The sequence below is a fragment of the Bison bison genome, unplaced genomic scaffold (assembly GCF_000754665.1).
Source record: "Bison bison bison isolate TAMUID 2011002044 unplaced genomic scaffold, Bison_UMD1.0 scf7180017864384, whole genome shotgun sequence".
NCBI lineage: Eukaryota > Metazoa > Chordata > Mammalia > Artiodactyla > Bovidae > Bison > Bison bison.
The window spans coordinates 1,457,827-1,464,361 of record NW_011494956.1 but is presented as its reverse complement, the minus strand read 5'-3'; the positions used below and the strand labels follow the sequence as shown (position 1 = coordinate 1,464,361).

At 38.0% G+C, this 6,535-nt stretch overlaps 1 protein-coding gene across 2 annotated transcripts in view; it reads left to right on the top strand.

Moving 5' to 3' along the window:
* AGTR1 (angiotensin II receptor, type 1) overlaps window positions 1–6,535 on the top strand; it is a 43,080-nt gene that overhangs the window by 15,146 nt on the left and 21,399 nt on the right. The gene's annotated exons all lie outside the window — the stretch shown is intronic.

The following is a 6,535-nucleotide window of genomic DNA, read 5'->3' as shown; positions in this document are numbered from 1 at the left end:
TAGTCATTTAGATATACACTTTATATATATATATATATATATATATATAAAACAATGATTTTCAAGACAGTGGACATCAGCCGTCAAAGGGCAGTATTCTCTGGGTGAGGAGACAAATGGAGTAAGCCCCAGATTACTGCCTGGTGAAAGTGCCAGGCCATAACTCAGGAAAGGATAGTCCAGAAGGAGCTCCCAAGTCCCCCTGAGTTGAGGGGATGGAGCTGGTGTCCAGAGGGGCAAGGAGCTAGAGCTCCCAGAGCAGAGTACCAGACACTGGAGAGCCTTACAAAGAAAGAGCACGGAGATCTGAAAGTCCCCCCTGTGTTGCAGTGCATGTGAATGAGTAATCTCCCAAAAGGATTAGAGGCAACAACCCTAGAGATGATCCAGAACCAAATATTCCCACTAGCCAGAGGGGCAGAGCTCAAAACTCATAGGGCATCAGGTGGCATACTCAGAAGGGTTTTGCTTCAGGAATAGGAAAAAATTAGACTAAATGCTGCTCTAGGCTTCCCTTGTGGACTGCAATGCAGGACACTCTCGTTCAATTCCTGGATTGGGAAGATCCCCTGGAGGAGGGCATGGCATTCCGCTCCAGTATTCTTGCCTGGAGAATCCCATGTACTGAGGAGCCTGGCGGACTACAGTCCATGGGGTGGCAAAGAGTCGGACATGACTGAAAAGCAACTAACATACACAAATGTTGCTCTGGTCCCGTCTAACAAACAAGCTTAAAAGCCAGATCTGAAGGAATCAAACTACAATTTCATTGCTTCCCAGAACATAGTTGGAGAATTTATGTAGGAATACAAGAACATCTAATATCCAACAAAGTAAAAACAATGTTCACAGTGTTTAGTATCCATTCAAAAGTTACCAGGCATGCAAAGAAGCATGAAAACAAAATCCATGAAAAGAAAAAAAAAGCCAGTTAATAGAAACAGACCTAGTAATGACACAGATGATAAAATTCATTTACAAGGACATTGGATGACTATATAACTACATTCCATATGTTCAAGCCAGAGGAATGTTTGAACATATTGAAGCAACATAGACAATATTAAAAGGTCTGAAATAGAATTTCTGGAGCTGAAAACTCAAACTTGGTTTGACCATGTTCCTTCCTCTGCCTGCACCATATTCTTCCCTGTATCATGAATTTGATCTGAGCAGCCTAATACTTCGTACTTGCTTAATACTGAAATTCCCAGGTGAATACTCCCTTTAAGAGGGGTTTACCGTCTGAAGACAACAGACTTCCTGAAGCGCTCCACACTGGCTCTTTCCCATCTCACTTTGATTCCCTACAGCCTGTCTCTGGCTCCTGAAGCAAATGGCACCATTGTCAGATGGACTGATACTCCACTGTAGCACATATTCCTCAATAAAGTAGCAGTCCTCAACATGGCATTTTCTGAATTATAAGAGTTTACATTATTGGTCCACTATTTTCTATCTTGATTTTCTGTCTCACTAGAAAACTCTACAGCTTGAAAAAGCATGAAATTTGTTCTCTTCACCCAAAATGAAATTAAAATGGAAGTTAGTACTTTTGTAGCTCTCCACTCTTCCCATCCAAGCACTATGTATAAAATCATGAATTGTGTTCTTCCAGATCATGAAACAGTTAACCAAAGTGTACATGTTGCCTTTTTACAGAATTCAGAATATGCTTATGAGAATTCAACTATTTTTCCAACCACGCTAAAAAATAAATTTACCTGTCTAAAAAGTTTTATTAGGGCTAAGACTTCCCTGGTGGCTCAGAATCTGCCTGTGATGCAGGAGACCTGGGTTCAATCCCTGGATTGGGAAGATGTCCTGGAGAAGGGAATGGCAACCCATTCCAGTATTCTTGCCTGGAGAATCCCATGGACAGAGGAGCCTGGCGGGCTACAGTCCATGGTGCTGCAAAGACAGTCCATGGTGCTGCAAAGAGTTGAAGATGACTGAGTGACTAACATTTTTACTTTCATGATCCCAAGAAATGTATATGCTAGCCAAATGTTACTATTCATCAGAAATACTCCATATTCTTCCAGTATTAATCATGTGTAACTCCCTCAATGTACTCACCTAATCAATAGCAGATATAGTCTCTCTAGGTACTTTTGTGTGTGTGTTCCTAAACCACAGTGAATGAATTTAGAAAATAGTATCAGAAACACAAATGCAGCCTTGAAACACAAATGTGTAGATAATTTCATGCTTGGAATATCACATTTCACTTTAAAAACATTTGACAAGGAAGTTTTCAAAAATAAATATCTTTCAGTACTAAATACTAAAAATATTTTAAAATTTAACTTCATCACCAGTTATATAATCAGGACCATTTGGTCCTATGGCTCTATGAAATGGCATCGGGCGCTTTCACTACTGACCACCTTCTGAGCAGTAGATGATATTTTTGAATAAAAGTTAAAATAACATGCGGTCACCAAATTTCACAGACTGTGTGCTGTATTCACCTACATGGAGACATCACTTTAGTGAAATGCAACACAGCTCTAGAAAACATAACAGTATAGTCTCCAAAATATAAAAAGGAAAAAGGAAAGATAAATTGCTATCAAGATCAAAGAATCAGGGAGATGCAGTCCTGGCTGCCATTCTGCACTAGTTCTCAGACTCTGCACCAGACCAGTCTCATGAGATTTGTTGCTGTTTAGTGCTTCTTTGTCCATAGCATTCTCCAGGCAAGAAATCTGGAGTGGGGTGCCATTCCCTTCTCTAGGGGATCTTCCCGACCCAGGGATCAAAACTGAGTCTTCTGCATTGGCAGGCAGATTCTTTACCATTGAGCCACCAGGGCAGCCCTCTCATAAAAGCAAGGGTGGGTAATAACCTCATCCCATCATATCTCTGAGGGGTAGCAGGTGTCTTCCTGCTACCTGCAAATCCTGTCATGGGTTGTTGTTGCATGTGGGAATGGAATTTGGGGAGGGAGTTGTCTAATGCGGTATACTTGAAGTATTTAGTTTATTATAAAAACACTGGAATGGGGGTCTGCAGCACGTTGCTGGGGCTTGAAATCTGTTTTCTTGTTTGTAAATGTGGATCCTAAGTTGTAAACTGGCACTCCTAGAACTAAATTTGATCTGCTAAACAGTTCTGTTTAGTTCCACACAGTGTTGCTTTTTTTTTCCATTTACTTTCATTGAAAACATTTCAAAATAGGATATTCCATTTAAAGTTTGAAATTTCCAGCTTGCCTTAAAAAAAACTCAGCCTGTATCTCCCCCAATCACAACGGACACAATCCGGATTCCCCATCCCCACATCCTCTGAGAAGGGGGAAATGTCCACCACCATGCCTGCTTCACCCATCTCTGTTACTCCCAGCGCCTGTAAGTGTTTAAACATGTGAACGCCGGAGCATGTAATTTCCAGGGCCCATTCCAGAAATAAAATGTTATAAATCTCTAATTCAAGTTGTTTCAATAAAAGCACAAGATGGTAAAGCATTATAGATTATAGGTTCAACTACATTATAGGTTAAAATAGACTTTCTTGGGAAGTCTGACAATGAAGACCCCATTTAGAATATGGTAATTGTGTATGTTTACAGGGATAGAGGGCAAACATATAGTTTATGGGTGGCCCACCTGACAGGTATGGGATTTGATTGTATCACGAATGCTCCCCTCCTACTCTTTCATTGTGGCTTCTTCTTTGTCTTTAGATGTAGAATATCTTTTTTGGTATTATTTTTATTGATAGTTCTTTAGCAATTCGTTGTGATTTTGATGTTTTCATAAGAGGAGATAAGTGCAAGTCCTTCTGCTCCACCACTGTGTCTCTGCTTTCCCTGGTGATATATATTCCATATTTTTCTCAAGAAAAAAAGCAATAAATTTGACCCCTAAATTTACTCCTATAGCACAATTTCTGTGACTTCCTGATCCACACTAAGATAAAGCTACACTCCAAACCTAAATCAAAAGTCCATAGTTACAGAATGACTTTTTATGCAGAGAACATCTTAATTTGCTGGTATAACATGAACCATGTAATTTATCTAGAAAATGGCTTTAAGCTGATGGTTGGCATGCATATTACAATGCCTACTGAAATAGACTGATTTCTAAACATATTTTCTCTGGATTAGAACCTCTTCATATCCAAAATTATTATCATATTATGTTATGCTCACAAAGTTCTAATGAACTTCACAAATCTGCCTGCTCTATTCTGAGTACAAAAATATTTAGCCTAATTTGTTTTTCCATTATTTTATACAGTAATAAAGTAATATCAGAAATGTTATTACCAGAAACAATATAATGTTTTATAATTATTAGACAGTGAATCTTGTGAAGTCATATTAAAAAAAAAAAACAATTACCACATGTTAAATCAGATAATTCAAGGAAGAGGCTTATATGAATACTAGGGGAGCTATTGGCAAAGAAAGTTTTTTCTCTGAATCCTGCACTTTGAAGGAAATTTTTGCCATTTAATTAGGTATGATTCACCAACCAAAGGTCTATAGTGTGATATTTTCCCCCTCCCAGCTTGAAGTAAACTTAAAATTGTCTGAACTTTGGATGTTTATTCTTTCACTTGTTTTAGAAATGGATCCTTCCTGGATCTTTTCCATTGCTTTCCTGATTAATAACAAGTTGTATCACCATACTGTACTGTACTGACAGAACTCTAATATTATTCCAATCTGTTTCTTGGCCATGTGTAATAATGTGACAAATTATATACATATGTATAATTATATATATATAAAGTATAATTTTATGGGGTAATTCACCTAGTATTTGATGGGGACATATGAATATATATTGAAAACATATAAAATGACAGTAATAATAGATAACATTTACTGAATGTTTAGTATATACCAATCTCCCCCCTCCAAGTTTCATTTAATCTCCATGTTAACAGCAAATTTTTATCCTGTTTTAAAAGATAAGGAGACTAAGGCTCAAAGAGAATGAGTAAATTAACCAGTTACAAGATTAGTCAGAGGCTGAGCCAGGATCTTAACTGACCTTTGTGACTGCAAAGCCTATGGTTTGTTTCACATGATGCCTGACAGCCAGCAGGCACTGCTAACATTAATGTTCCCTTTTAAGAGTCTCAGTGCTGAATATATACTTCTTGACATAAGATTAGCTTTCAACTTCAGGCATATATTAAACTTGTTTTTATGTTATATAGTCTATTCATGTGAATGGGTTGTAACAGACTATCTTTTGAGGAAACTATTTTAAATATAGAATCTCGCAACGTTCTTACAAGGGAAGGTAGGATTTTTATCGTCTCATTCCCATTTATCAAAGCAAAGTCCGGTGATGGTTTAATGATTTGCCTAAGGTCTCAATTTCTAGAACAGCAAAGAAAAAGCCAGGAAGTCCTCCATCTCTAAGTTCCAGACTAGTGTTAGTTCTCAGTCCTTTTTTTCCCTCTGCTAACCCCTGAAATCAGCTGATTTCTGCTCTTCAGCTTCTTGAATTATGTCACTTTTTACTCAATGCTATTGGTTTCATATATTTCTAAGATTCAGCATCAGCATTTTCTGTATCTTTTACCTCCTAATTCTGAGTGTTTCCATCTGATCGCCTATTTTTGTTCTTTATGGGGTTTTGCTTTATTTCAGTTTTACTCCAATTATCCAGGAAAAACTGCCTGCGTCTTTTGAAAGCTCTGATGTTCTCAATGAAAAGACCTTCTGAATGACCTTGCTTGTCTCCCATGGAGTTGCGTATCACAACTTCAAATACCCTACTAAAATGTTACCCATTTGGCATCAGTATACAGAAAAGGCTGCATTCTGTGATAAGAAGTACAGTGGTGTTTTCCTAGTGAGAGAACAGACTTCTTAATGGGGAAAAGGAGAAGTATAATTTCCTCAGATTTAGCTAGTATTTCAAACACAATGGTGCTTTTCTTGCAGGACTAGTCTGTAAGAAATGTGTAGGAAGAGTCCACAGGAACCAATGCAACAATTAAAATTTTGGTCATAGAATTCTATTAATATTGTTAATAGAGTTTCCTTTAGAAACTCTTTTTTCCAGAAATGTTCTTCAGCTACAAAAACAACTACTCATTGCCCTTAGAGATCATATAAAGCAGTTGGGCAGAGGAGACACATAACGGAGACTCAAACTAAGTAATTGAAACTCTGGTTCACAGACTTCTAGAGATTATCGTTTGTAACTAGGTATGTTTATCCTCTCTTACTTGATTTAATTCTGAGAGCCTTAATGACAGGCTACATTCAGTGTGTTGATCCACAGAGAAAAAAAAAAAGCCTAAAGATAACATTACATTCAAATATTGTAAAATCAATTGGGACACTAATGATTCAGATTGACATAGCAGTTGCCTATGGCAGTGATGCCACCAGAGGGCAGGGTTTGACTTCCGGAATTGCTTCCCTCCAGAGGCCATGGTTTTTCCAGTGGTCATGTATGAATGTGAGAGTTGAACTGTGAAGAAAGCTGAGCGCCAAAGAATTGATGCTTTTGAACTGTGGTGTTGGAGAAGACTCTTGAGAGTCCCTTGGACTGCAAGG